This window comes from Hemicordylus capensis, chromosome 16 (assembly GCF_027244095.1).
Source record: "Hemicordylus capensis ecotype Gifberg chromosome 16, rHemCap1.1.pri, whole genome shotgun sequence".
Classification (NCBI taxonomy): domain Eukaryota; kingdom Metazoa; phylum Chordata; class Lepidosauria; order Squamata; family Cordylidae; genus Hemicordylus; species Hemicordylus capensis.
Window position 1 is genome coordinate 10,466,670 of NC_069672.1, and position 14,728 is coordinate 10,481,397.

The window sequence follows — 14,728 nt, forward strand, 5'->3', positions numbered from 1 at the left end:
GTATACTGAGTCAGACCCTTGGTCTATCTAGCTCAGTATTGTCTACACAGACTGGCAGGGGCTTCTCCGAGGTTGCAGGCAGGAGTCTCTCTCAGCCTTATCTTGGAGATGCTGCCAGGGAGGGGACTTGGGACCTTCTTCTCTTCCCAGAGCATCTCCATCCCCTGAGGAAAATGTCTTCAGAAGATTCCAAGTTCCCTTCATGCATGACAACTTGTTATTTCAAAGGGTGGACGCTTTTCGGATTCTCTCTCTCTCTCTCTCTCTCTCTCTCTCTCTCTCTCTCTCTCTCTCTCTCCTTTTTCCTTGCCTTCAGACTTCTCAAGGGTTAAGGAGTTCGCCATCCATCTGTGGCTGGTTTGGTCGCAGCATTTGTTGAAATCAGTGCAGGGCAGTGAGAGGCAAACCATCTGTCTAGAGAGGAAAGGAGAACCTCAGCATCTGGGTTTCTGTCTGGAAAGGGCCCGCAAAGCTGTCTGAAAGGATTCTGCACCTCGGAGCCCAGAGCACCTTCAGCAGTGGCTGCACCCGCCTTTGTCTTCTCTCCATTTGACTCAACATCCAAACAAATTTGCAAGCGTTTCCCGGTCTGCGACCTTTCAGACACTTTGGTTCACCTCCTTTCCTCTGCCATAACAGCAAAGCTATAAAGTGGTGATTAATTTCTTTGCTGATTTTTGCCATTTAGGAAAAGACACCCAAACACTCTGGCTAGGTCTGAGCTTTAGGAACATAGAAACATTGGAAGCTGCCATATACGGAGTCAGACCGTTGGTCCCTCTAGCTCAAGATCATCAACACAGACTGGCAGCAGCTTCTCCAAGGTTACAGGCTGGAGTTTCTCTCAGCCCTGTCTTGGAGATGCCGCCAGGGAGGGAATCTGGGACTCATATTCTGACTCAGTATAAAACAGCTTTCTATGTCCCTATCCTTTTGGAAATGAGACTTTGGAAATGATGCTGTAAGTAAAGCATCTCTTGTTGGTGTCTGCAACTCCTAATGATGCTGGCATCTCCTGCTGATGATTGTAGGTAATCATCTCCTGAGATTGTAGGTACAGCATCTCCTTAGCAGGTGTCAGGTCTGGGTTTCAACCTAGACCCAGCAGGGTGACATGATAGAGGTCTATAAAATCATGCCTGGTGTGGAGAAAGTGGGTAGAGAGAAATGCTTCTCCCTCTCCCATAAAACTAGAACCAGGGGTCTTCCCATGAAATTGACTGCCAGGAAATTGAGGACCAGCAAACAAAGAGGTACTTTCCCCACACAACACATAATCAACTTGTGGAATTCTCTGCCACAAGATGTGGCGACAGCCAACAACCTGGATGGCTTTAAGAAGTGTTTGGATAACTTCATGGATGAGAGGTCAATCAATGGCCACCTCCAGCCTCCAAGGCAGGATGCCTCTGAGTACCAGTTGCAGGGGAGTAACAGCAGGAGAGAGGGCAGGCCCTCCTCTCTTGCCTGTGGGCTTCCCAGGGGCATCTGGTGGGCCACTGTGAAACAGGATGCTGGACTAGATGGGCCTCCTTGGGCCTGATCCAGCAGGACTGTCTGTTATGTTCTTATGACCCCGGTATCTCCAGATGGACTAGGAAAGAGCCCACCTGATCTGTTGTCACATCTCTCTTCGTAGTTCATGCACGGGGCCCAAATTTGGGGGGCGATTTCCATGGGTGGGTCGGGGGACTGCCGAGCAGCCTTTATCCAGCCTCCGCTTTGGTCCTCCCCTTAAGAGAGCAGCATCTGCTAAGCTCTGCTGCTTTGGTTTTTGCACTGAACCAAGGAAGCTAACCCTGCACAGATTCACATCTCCGTCCCTCTGTTCCCTGTCAAACTGGGAGACTAGCATTGGCTGTATCAGATGTCCAGCACTGGGAGGAATCTCAGCTCGAGAATTCTGTATAAGCAGATCGTAATCACCATTTTTTTAAAGAGGAAAAAAGCACCCCTTCCTCTATCCCCCCCCCCCCCCGCTTTGCCTCTACCTCCCTCTTGGCAGAAACTCTCCGATTGGTTGTTTTGAGTTTTCTTTCAAAGAAAAGAAAGAAAGAAACCTCTCTCTCCCTCTCCCTCTCTCTCTCTCTCTTTCTCTCTTGCATCTGGAAGCTTGCCAGATACTCTAAACCCTATTTTGGTTAAATTATAGTACCCAGATTTTTAGCAACAAAACGCTTTGATTTTATATTCAAAAAGATTTTTATATTTAGTCTGTTAACCTTTTGTAATTCCCACCCACTGCTTTTAAACTGCAGAATGTTGAGAGGGTTTTTTTTTAAAAAAAAAAATTAAAAATGCTAATTGTTGTCAGTAGGGTATCAGCCACGTCCCCTTAGCAATTTCAGCTCATTGAATCGTAATGCAGGTGCTGATAATTGGAGGCCTGGAATTGTTCTGCTGGCAGTGGTGAATATATTTCAAACAATTCCTTGCAAATTGGATTTGAGACCGTTAGGAGGGGGAGGAAATTCCACAATTTAAAGATAACTTTAGCTTCCAGTTTAAAAGAGGGGGAGCATCTCTGGTGTGGTCCTGTCGCTGGTTGATTCTCTTGCAAGAAAGGGGTAATTCACATGTGGCGAACACGCGAAACCCCTCATGTGTGTGGGAGGCGGTACATGCATTTTCAGCTCAGTTCCTTTGGCATTTATAGCCATAACAAAATTGGCTCGGCTTTGATAGATGAGTCCACCCACACGCGAGGGGCTCGATTTTCGATTCCCGTCGGGAGGGGCTCACAGTTGTCGGCAAGATTTTAAAAACACACTCTTAGAATAGCGTTACGGTCCATCAAATGATCTCTTCTCTACCTTAAAAAAACAAAAAACCCATAGCACAGGGGTTCTCCAACCTGAGTCCCCAGATGGGACTCCAACTCCCATCATCCCCAGTCCCCAGCCACGATGGCCAGAAGCCACTTTGGCTCCTGGATGATGGGGACTGTCATCCAACATAGAGACTGGTCCAGAATGCCTCCTCTGCAGAATACTTCCTCTCCAGAATGCTTCCTCTTGGAATAGTGGATGGAGGCCGATCCAGAATGCTTCTTCTTCATTCTCAGGTGGTGGGAATGGGACGGTGTGGGGGGATGTTGGCGATTTTTCCAGGAGGCTGACAAATTCTAAAGATTTCTCAACCTCCTAAGACAGGAGTGGGCAAGCGTGGCCCTCCAGCTGTTGTTGGACCACAACTCCCATCATCCCCAGCCTGGGGATGATGGGGGTTGTAGTCCATCAACAGCTGGAGGGTCCAGTTTGCCCACCCCTGTCCTCACAGCTGCCATTTCCCTCTGGGAATAAGACTACATCATGATGTAGCATCACTCATGTGGCATGCTGGGAAATTCATGGCAGCTGGCTGCCAAGGGTAGCCACCACCAAAAGGCAATGAGTTCGGGCGGGAGCGGGGAGAGGATGAAAGGACAGCTACCTTCTACCAACCGGCAGTAATCTTCCCCCCAAACGTTCTCTGATCCCTCCTTGAAATCACCCCTCGATTTGCCTCCCCCAGAATTTTGCCTGCCACCACAGATTCACTGCTGCATGTTCTCCGTTGGGAATTTTCAGCTCGGCACTAGAAGACGTATCTTGAACAAAGCACTGGAAGTTTTCCACACCTGGCTTTCAGTTCCCATCTTCTCCGTAATGGAGGGGGTGCGTTCACATATCAGCCAAATTTACCCCGAAGTCCGGCGAGCTATCGGGGAGCACATAACACACAATTCGGGTTTTTCACTGCGAGTTAGAGTGTAGCCCGATTTATATCCGTGGTAAAAAAAAAATCCACTTTTTGTGTCTGTTTTTTTTGGGCAACTTCAAACTTTCAGTAAAGCCTCCCAGTAAACTTGCAGTAAAGTCTGTTGTCTGGGAAAGCTCCTGGTGTTTGCGAATTGAGCATTGACGGCCCATAGGAGCTGGTGGCTACTGGCTATTCAGCACACTCCCACCTGCTTCGGTGGGTGCGAGATTATAAATTTAGCCTCAGCTGAGCCTGAATACTTAGACTTCAGCCTGCTTAGACAAAGCTTCAACCCAGAGCAGGTTTTTGTTTATAACCCTACCTGGTTATGTCCATGGGCATCCATGGGTCTCTTTCTGGCAGGGGTGGGGGGCAGCAAAGCCTGCTGTCCTATAACCATGTACCTGGGAGTCTGTCAATTCCCAGTGGGACTATCAAATTCAGTGGGACTGTCTCAATCTGGAAAGGGGCCAATTGTCTCCTGTTCCTCTCTGCCAAACACCCATGGCTTATATTTATACTCGCGACAACCTTGCAAAGTAGGCGATGCTGAGAGAGAAATGGCTGCCCAAAGTCAGTGACTTCCACAGCTGAATGGGGATTCGAACCCGAGTCTCCCCAGTCCTAGTCCCGTATTCTAACCAGTGCACCCCACCAGCTCCGTTCGTAGGCTTCTCTTCAGTGAGAAGCTTTATACATTTCCCTCCCTGTCTGCCTCCTCTTGTTTGAGCTGAGAGTTCTTACCAGAGGACTTCTGACTCAGCCATGATGTACTACTTCCGGTTTTGTTTGCCGCGGGGGGGAGGGCTGCATTCCCCCCTCCCGGATAGAAAAACAAAATCTCTCTGCATGCAGAAATCCCTTCTCCCTGACAAGCTAGATTTCTGTGTGCAGGAAACGATGCTCGTGGGTGGGGTTAAAGTTGTGCCGTCGAGTCGGAGTCGACTCCTGGCAACCACAGAGCCCTGTGGTTGTCTTTGGTAGGATACAGGAGGGGTTGACCATTGCCATCTCCCATGCAGTATGAGATGATGCCTTTCAGCATCTTCCTATATCGCTGCTGCCCGATATAGGAGTTTCCCATACTCTGGGAAACATCCCAGCGGGGATTTGAACCGGCAACCTCTTGCTCCCTAGGCAAGTTACTTCCCCACTGTGCCATTGACCCTTCGTTTCTCCATCTTCGTTTCTCCATTGACCCTTCGTTTCTCTTCGTTTCTCGGCGATTGCATTAGCACCCATAACGGATTCATTCTTGTCTCTCTCTCCTCTTGCCTTGTTTTAAGTTTTGTATGTTAGATAAGACCCGCACTTTATAAGGACGGTATGGCAGTTTTGGCCCCGTACGTTTCCTTGCTTTCATCAAAGAAAGTTACACCCTTGCTTTGACGTACCACTGAGGTTTCTTTTGTGCGTTAATTGACGTTGGCTTTCTCCGACTCGGTGGAATGTAATTTTATAGGGAGATGTTTGATTGAAATCTCGGCCTGCGTCGCTCGCTGCTTTCTCCGCCAGTGCTGAAATGCCAGCTATTTGGTTAAATCTCTTGCCTGTGTTTTACATTAAGGGAAGGTTGGGGTTTCCTAGTGGAAATGTGGAGCGTGCTTGCCTTGTGGAAAGCCGAACAACTCGGTCCATGCGTATTCTAGGGATTGTGGACGTTGTTTTCTTAACATCCACTCGGTGGTCCCCCGCCCTCCTTACTTCGTATCAAAACATAAAATCTAGAGTTGGGCTTGAGGGAGGAGATCTAGTCTTGTGGTAGAGAGCATGAATTGTCCCCTTTGCTAAGCAGCTTCAGGCCTGGTTTGCATTTGGATGGGTGACTTCGTGTGAGCACTGTAAGATTTTCCTCTTAGGGGATGGGGGCGTAGCACAGTGGAAGAGCATCTGCTTGCAAGCAGAAGGTCTCAGGTTCACTCCCTGGTAGCATCTCCAAGCAGTTCTGGGAGAGACTCCTGCCTGAAACTTTGGAGAACTGCTGCCAGTCAGTGTAGACAATACTGAGCTAGATGGCTCAATGGTCTGACTTGGTATAAAGCAGCTTGTTCCATTCATATGGTGGTGAAAAAACAGGGGATAGGGCTGTAGCTTAGTGGAAGAAGACGGCGATAATATTTATATACCGCTGGTATATAAATATGAGCAAGAGGTTGCCAGTTCAAATCCCTGCTGGTATGTTTCCCAGACTGTGGGAAACACCTATATCAGGCAGCAGCGATATAGGAAGATGCTAAAAGGCATCATCTCATACTGCGCGGGAGATGGCAGTGGTCAACCCCTCCTGCAGTCCACCAAAGAAAACCACAAAGCTCTGTGGTTGCCAGGAGTCGACACCAACGTGACGGCACGCCTTTACCTTTTACCTTTGAACAAAAGCTCCCAAAGCGGTTTACATAGATATAAATAAATAAATAAATAAATAAATAAAATAAAGATGGCTCCCTGTCCCCAGGGGGATCACAATCTAAAAAAGAATCATAAAACAGACACTAGCAAAAGCCACTGGAGGGATGTTGTGCTGGGGACGGAGAGGGCCAGTTGCTCTCCTCGTACTAAATAAAGGGAATTACCACTTTAAAAAGGTGCCTCTTTGCTCTGTTAGCAGGGGGAAATGCATCAGCTTGCATGCAGAAGTTTCAGTTTCAGTCCCTGGCAGCACCTCCAGGCAGGAGTTGGGAGAGACTACCTTAACATTGGAGAAGCTGCTGCCATTCAGTGTGGACAATGCTGAACAAGATGGCCCAAGGGCCAGCCCAACTCAGTAGAAGCAGCTTCTGATATCACCTTCCTTTTATTTCCTTTTGTAGCTTGCATTTATGTATCATCCATTAACATTTAATATAATGCCTGTTTTGCCTTGTGAACCACTGCCCAGACAGAATCTACATTTTGGTAAGAGGGGCTGTCGGCAAACGAAGCCCAGGCCCCTATGCTACTGTTCTTGTGCAGTTTGCACCAGATGGATGACTTGATTTGAAAAGGAAAGGAAAAACAGACAGCAATTAGTCACTCCAGGATCTGTTTGTTCTGGGGGCAAATTTTATTCTGGTGGCATCACGTCAGATCGATGAGACAAGGTGTACCCTCGGGCGCGCGGAGAGGAGCGGGTGACAGGGAAGCTGGGTAGTTGGCAATGAGGGCAAAGCAGAAGGGGTGTTGTGGCCCACAGATCCTGGGTCCGGGCCTGTTCTCTGGGGGTCAGGACCTGCCAGCTCCCAGACGCAGAATTAGGTCAAGACCTCCTTCTCAGAGGACTCTGCTACAGTCCCAGGCATGAGCCAGGGATAAACTATAGCTCGGTGGCAGAACATCTGCTTTGCATGCAGGAGGTTCCAAATTCAATCGCTGGCAGCATCTCTGGGTAGGGCCGGGAAAGACTCCTGCCTGAAACCTTGGAGAGCTGCTGCCAGCCAGTGTAGTCAATACTGAGCCAGACAGACCAAGGGCCCAACTCAGACTGGCAGCTTCATGTATTCATCGGAACCATCCATGGCTCAGTGGCAGAGCACCTGCTTTGTGTGCAGAAGGTCCCAGGCATAATCCTTGGCAGCATCCCTGGGCAGGGCTGGGAAAGGCTCCCTACCTGAAACCTTGGAGATCTGCTGCCAGTCAGTGTAGACAACAGTGAACTAGATAGACTATGGTCTGACTCAGAAGGCAGCTGCAGATGCTCAGCAGCAGCATCCATAGCTTAGAGGTAGAACATCTCCTTTGCATGCAGAAGGTCCCAGGTTCAATCCCTGGCAGCATCTCCGGGTAAGGCTGGGAAAGACCCCTACCTGAAACCTTGCAGAGCCGCTGCCAGGCAGTGTAGACAATCCTGAGCTAGATGGACTCAGTTAAAAGCTTCCCCTGCTCCTAGGACCCGTGGGGGGAGAGGAAGTCCTGGAGACAGACCCCAGGATGATCCCCCTCTCAGGGAATGTGCGGAACTGGGTTCCCAATGATTCCCCCCGAGTGACAGCTACAGGTCTGACTCTCAGCCAGAGCTTGGGTCCAGTGACACAGCACTCGCTGGGCGTAGGAACATTGGAAGCTGCCTCGGTCTGCGGACCCGTCTAGCTCAGGACCGTCTACTCTGACTGGCAGCCGCCCTGCGAGAGTCTTTCCCAGCCCTGCCCGGAGATGCTGCCAGGGATCGAGCCTGTGAGCGTTTGCATGCAAGCAGATGCTCCACCTCTGAGCTGCAGGTCCAATCCACAGCCAGTCCGGAGGGAGCTCAGTCGGGCAGCTCTTCCCTCTCGAAGGGGGCGCCAAGTAGCATGTCGTCTAAATAGAGGGACACAATACGCTGCCTTCTGCTGAGCCAGGCCCTTGTCTGTTTAGCTCAGGACTGTCTGCCCTGACTGGCAGCAGTTCTGCAGGGTTTCAGGCAGGGGGTCTTTCCCTGCCCTACCTGGAGATGCAGTCAGGGAGTGAACCTGGAGCCTTGAGATTGTTTTTAATGAAAGGCGGTATATAAATTTAACAATCAAGCAATCAATATTCATGCCAAGCAGCTGCTCTGCCACTGAGCTATGGTTCATCCCAAAGGCCGCTCATCTCTAAGAATCACCACTTTACTTAGGAACATAGGAAGCTGTTTTCGACCGAGTCAGACCCTTGCTCCATCGAGTTCAGTATTGTCTACACCAGTCCTGCACAGCATAAGGCCTAGGGGCCAGATCCAGCCCATGGGGACATTTTTGATGGCTCAGGTAGCCAGCCATAGCAGGAGTCCCCAAAATTTGGCATTTGTGTGGGGCTGGAAATGTCAGGTGCTCACTAAATGAGCAAGGATGGGGCTTGTTTTCTGTCCTCTATTCTTGGTTAAAATTGTGGGCCCATGAAGGGTGGGGAGGGCACAACTAACTAGTAATTGCTTCAATTTGTATCTTTCAAATTCATTTTACTGCAATTAAAAATGCACTAAAAATTTACATTGCCCACCCCCATAGATCGTCATGGTTCCTGGCCCACTCGGACATGACTGGCAGCAGCTTCTCCAAGGGTCCAGGCAGGAGTCTTTCCCAGGCCTCCCTGGAGATGCTGCCAGAGGATTGGGCCCTCGACCTTCGGCATGCAAACAGACGCTCTACCATTGAGCTCTGCCAAAGCCCTACTAGGGAAGAGAACTCTTGATCTGAAGGGTGGTCAGGATCAGTTTTGCACCGGTGCCCAAGTGAGGGTGGGACACCCACACTAGTTATACAAAATCTCAGAGCTGGGAACCCCAACATTTTTAAAAAATGTGTCCTTTTTTCTTTCTTTTTTTAAGAATCATTCTTCCCGCAGCGACTCAAAAACCAAAAGAGGGGAGTCTGCTCCAGCCAATTTTTCTTCTTTACTTCCCTCCAGCCTCCCGGCTCTGTTAAGTCCACGCTCCCCACCCCTTCTCTCACCTCCCTCATTAATTACTGCCGTTAATTGGTAATTGAATTGAGCATTAAAGGCTAACGCACTGTGTCTGGTCACCTTTGAATGGGCCACATCTTCCACTCCCCTTCTCTCTCTTTTTATTTCCCCCCCCTCCCAGGAAAAAGATATCGCAACACCGAGGCCAACCCATCAACAGCTAATAACTCTTTATGTCCCGTTATTATACAGTTTAACGATAATGACTCTGCCGCCCTAAGTTGTCGGGACTTATAGCGGACGGATGTTCCTTCCCTTTTCTCCTCCTCCCCGTCTTTATGCCCTACACAGGTGATTAGCATGTTGTAATTGAGTGGGTTGTAAAGAGATAATTAATTGACATTTCACTCCCAGCGAGGTCAAACTGCCCTGTCTCCTGCGGTCATTAGACCCGCCACCGGTGCTGCTATCCCGCTCCTCTCCCCGCCTCCCCCACCCAAGGTGACGGGATGACCTTTATCGCGCTGATCAAGACATAATTGCCGTAATTAAAATAGACGCAGAGGGAGGATTTGAGGAGCGACACTCCCGCTGTGGGGTTTGCCAGCTCCGCTTGGCTTTACCAAGGCCGGGGGAAACAGGACCCACGTGTGGGCCAGCGTGGCAGACAGGCCGGCTGAAGGCCAGGCTCGGCCACCCAGAGAGCTGGGTGGTTTTCCTCAGCAACCCCTTGCCCAGGCATGGGGCTTTTGTAGCTCAGTGGCAGAGCATCGGCTTGGAGGATTCAGGTTCAATCCCTGGCAGCATCGCCAAGTAGGGCTGGGAAAGCCCCCGTGTGAAACCCTGCCAGTCAGTGTACACATTGCTGAGCTTGATGGGCCCGTAGTCTGACTCAGTTTGGCAGCGTCATATGTTCATCTGGAGCATCCGTGGCTCAGGAGGAGAGCATCTTCTTCGCAAGCAGAAGGCTCCAAGTTCAAACCCTGGCAGCATCTCTGGATAAGGTTCGGAAAGACTCCTGCCTGAAGCCTGGGAGAGCCACTGCCAGTCAGTGTAGACAATGCAGATCTAGAGGGACCCAATGTTTGACTTAGCTGCTGCCAGTCAGTATCCTACTCACTGGGTGGGCTTTGGGACCAACCTAGCAGGGCTGTTCTTAAGTTTTTATGAGCATAAGAACAGCCCTGCTGGATCAGGCCCAAGGAAGCCCATCTAGTCCAGCATCCTGTTTCGCACAGTGGCCCACCAGATGCCTCTGGAAGCCCACAGGCAAGAGGTGAGGCCATGCCCTCTCTCCTGCTGTTACTCCCCTGCAACTGGTACTCAGAGGCATCTTGCCTTTCAGGCTGGAGGTGGCCTGTAGCCCTCCGACTAGTAGCCGATAAGAACATTCAGAGTGGGGCCTTCCTGCTTCAACCTGAGTGGGATCTAAAATTAACTGAGCAGACGTTTTAAAAAGTGTGTGTGTGTGTGTGTGTGTGTGTGTGTGTGTGTGTGTGTGCACACTTGCACACGCCGCAGAGGGGACACCGGTCCCAATCCTTGGCATCTTCAAGTAGGGTAAGGAAAGGCCCATGTGCAGAGCCCTGACTAGCTGCTGCCGGTCAGTGCGGACAGACCTGAGCTCGATGGACCAAGGGTTGGACTCAGAAGGCAACTGCATAGATGTGTCAGGTGCATCCATAGCTCAGTGGAAGAGCATCTGCTTTGCATGCAGAAGGTCCAAGTAAAATACGATATGCTGAGATTGTCGGGTCCGTACGGCACGCCATACCCAAACTTGGCATCTCCTTCCCAAGATTTGGAAGTAGGAATCACATGAGGGACTCCAGTGGTTCAACCAAACCTCGGGTTCCCCTCTCTGTGTTAGCCTGGCCTATGCGCAGAGGCCCAAAGTGGCTCTTGATACCCTGGAGGAAGCCGGCGGGGCTTAGGGAGGGAGCCGGTACTGCCGCCACTGATGATAGTACTTCTAAGTACTAACTGGGAGGAGAGCTGGTCTTGCGGTAGCAAGCATGACTAACCCTTTGCTAAGCAGGAGCTGCCCTGGTTTGTATCTGAATGGGAGACTACATGTGTAAACACTCTAAGATATTCCCTTTAGGGGATGAGGCTGCTCTGGGTAGAGCACCTGCCTGCTTGCATGCAGAAGGTTCCAAGTTCCCTCCCTGGCAGCATCTCCAAGATACGGCTGGGGGAGACTCCTGCCTGTAACCTTGGAGAAGCTGCTGCCAGTCTGTGTAGACAATCCTGAGCTAAATGGACCAAGGGTCTGACTCAGTAAATGGCAGCTTCCTATATCCCTTTGACTTCCCTCCTGCCCCTTCTAGGCTTAGGGAAGCCCCCTGCCCCTTTACCGGTAAAGGGAAATCCTCACCAGATTCCCCTTTACCAGTAGAGCATCAAACCGGTCCAGTTCGACCCCGAACTTGTCAAGCCGAGCCAGTTCGACGTTGAGCCCGGCTCGAACCATGCCAATTCACACACCCCTAATGGATTTCGCACACATCTAGTTTTCCTCACAATCCATCTTCACATTTACGGGGTCACCCTGATTTCTGCGCACTCATATCACCACATTGTATGGACGCTTTGACAAAAAGCATATCGCACGGCCATCCACGAGACGAGGCGGTCAGAAGTTAGCAGCTGCAAAGTCTTTATTGAAAACTATTAGTGCATTAAGAAATTGGAAATTATGCTGTAAGCAATCCGGTTCCCATTCATTGCTCAGAACATAAATACTGCTACTCCAGCAAAAGCTAATGAAGAGAGAGGTGTTAAGAACGTCCTTGCAAAAGTAGAAGGCAAACTTTTCCTTTTTTTAATAAGGCTATTTAATGATCAGGTGGGGAACGCCGTCAAAAGGAGTGCACCACTTCGCATTGTGAAGGTCCTTGTTTTAATTCCCTCTGTCGAGGGCTTTGGTTCTCCTGGGAGGGAGGGACGTTCTGAAAGAGGAACAGTTGGGTTCCAGGGAGGACGTTGACTCTTTTTCTAAGACTCCCCAACACTTTATTTTTATTATTTATTTATTTATTTATTCGATTTCTAGACCGCCCTTCCAAAAATGGCTCAGGGCGGTTCACACAGAGAAATAACAAATAAATAAGAGAAACAAAATGGCTCCCTGTCCCCAAAGGGCTCACAATCTAAAAAGAAACATAAGATAGACACCAGCAGCAGTCACTGGAGGTCCTGTGCTGGGGGTGGAGAGGGCCAGTTACTCTCCCCCTGCTCAATAAAGAGAATCACCACGTTAAAAGGTGCCTCTTTGCCCAGTCAGCAGGGGTAACTTTATCCACTGTTTATTGACTTCTTCTTGTTTTTGATCCTGGGTTGAACTGTCTCGCTATTTTTATTGTATATCGACCAATTGCTGGTTTTGCGGTGCGACCTTGATTTTGTACATTATAGAAAACTGGGGTGGAGAGCCGACCTTCCAGTAGTGAGTAGGTTGTCCCCTCTGCTAAGCAGGATTTGCCCTGGTTTGCATTTGGGGAGGTGACTACATGTGAGCACTGTCTGCTGTAAGATATTCCCCATAGGGTGTAGGGCTGTGGCTCAAAGGGAGAGCATTGGCTGGCTTGCAGAAGATCTCAGGTTCACTCCCTGGCAGCATCTCCTGGTAGGGCTGGGAGAGAGACTCCTGCCTGGAACCTTAGAGAGCTGCTGCCAGTCAGTGTTGACCATAGGCCTTATGCTGTGCAGGACTGGTGTAGACAATACTGAACTCGATGGAGCAAGGGTCTGACTCGGTCGAAAACAGCTTCCTATGTTCCTAAGTAAAGTGGTGATTCTTAGAGATGAGCGGCCTTTGGGATGAACCATAGCTCAGTGGCAGAGCAGCTGCTTGGCATGAATATTGATTGCTTGATTGTTAAATTTATATACCGCCTTTCATTAAAAACAATCTCAAGGCTCCAGGTTCACTCCCTGACTGCATCTCCAGGTAGGGCAGGGAAAGACCCCCTGCCTGAAACCCTGCAGAACTGCTGCCAGTCAGGGCAGACAGTCCTGAGCTAAACAGACAAGGGCCTGGCTCAGCAGAAGGCAGCGTATTGTGTCCCTCTATTTAGACGACATGCTACTTGGCGCCCCCTTCGAGAGGGAAGAGCTGCCCGACTGAGCTCCCTCCGGACTGGCTGTGGATTGGACCTGCAGCTCAGAGGTGGAGCATCTGCTTGCATGCAAACGCTCACAGGCTCGATCCCTGGCAGCATCTCCGGGCAGGGCTGGGAAAGACTCTCGCAGGGCGGCTGCCAGTCAGAGTAGACGGTCCTGAGCTAGACGGGTCCGCAGACCGAGGCAGCTTCCAATGTTCCTACGCCCAGCGAGTGCTGTGTCACTGGACCCAAGCTCTGGCTGAGAGTCAGACCTGTAGCTGTCACTCGGGGGGAATCATTGGGAACCCAGTTCCGCACATTCCCTGAGAGGGGGATCATCCTGGGGTCTGTCTCCAGGACTTCCTCTCCCCCCACGGGTCCTAGGAGCAGGGGAAGCTTTTAACTGAGTCCATCTAGCTCAGGATTGTCTACACTGCCTGGCAGCGGCTCTGCAAGGTTTCAGGTAGGGGTCTTTCCCAGCCTTACCCGGAGATGCTGCCAGGGATTGAACCTGGGACCTTCTGCATGCAAAGGAGATGTTCTACCTCTAAGCTATGGATGCTGCTGCTGAGCATCTGCAGCTGCCTTCTGAGTCAGACCATAGTCTATCTAGTTCACTGTTGTCTACACTGACTGGCAGCAGATCTCCAAGGTTTCAGGTAGGGAGCCTTTCCCAGCCCTGCCCAGGGATGCTGCCAAGGATTATGCCTGGGACCTTCTGCACACAAAGCAGGTGCTCTGCCACTGAGCCATGGATGGTTCCGATGAATACATGAAGCTGCCAGTCTGAGTTGGGCCCTTGGTCTGTCTGGCTCAGTATTGACTACACTGGCTGGCAGCAGCTCTCCAAGGTTTCAGGCAGGAGTCTTTCCCGGCCCTACCCAGAGATGCTGCCAGCGATTGAATTTGGAACCTCCTGCATGCAAAGCAGATGTTCTGCCACCGAGCTATAGTTTATCCCTGGCTCATGCCTGGGACTGTAGCAGAGTCCTCTGAGAAGGAGGTCTTGACCTAATTCTGCGTCTGGGAGCTGGCAGGTCCTGACCCCCAGAGAACAGGCCCGGACCCAGGATCTGTGGGCCACAACACCCCTTCTGCTTTGCCCTCATTGCCAACTACCCAGATAGATAGACCAAGGGTCTGACTCAGTATAAGCAGCTTCCTGTGTGCCTATAAGTGCTAGAAATGTATAGCATTAATGGAATACTGAGGCCCCAGTTCCAACGTGAGTCAGACCCTTGAACCCTCTGGCTCAGTATTGTCTACACTGACTGGCAGCGGCTCTCCAAGGATGTAGGCAGGAGTCTTTCCCAGCCTTACTTGGAGATGCTGCCAAGAACTGAACCTGAGACCTTCTGCATGCCAGACAGATGCTCGACCCCTTGGTTACGGCCCCGTCCCCTACGTGCCTCTTCGCCTTCTGGATTCCATAAGGAGTAGCACACGTTACTGGCACATTGTTCCTTTCCTTTCCTTTTTTTAAAAAAAAAACAAACCCCCAAATTAATAATGTATTGCATTTTTAATTGCTATCAAACCAAACG

At 50.4% G+C, this 14,728-nt stretch overlaps 1 protein-coding gene across 3 annotated transcripts in view; it reads left to right on the forward strand.

The window, feature by feature from the left end:
- The window catches only part of MORN1 (MORN repeat containing 1), an 87,933-nt gene that overhangs the window by 34,893 nt on the left and 38,312 nt on the right, over positions 1 to 14,728 (forward strand). The gene's annotated exons all lie outside the window — the stretch shown is intronic.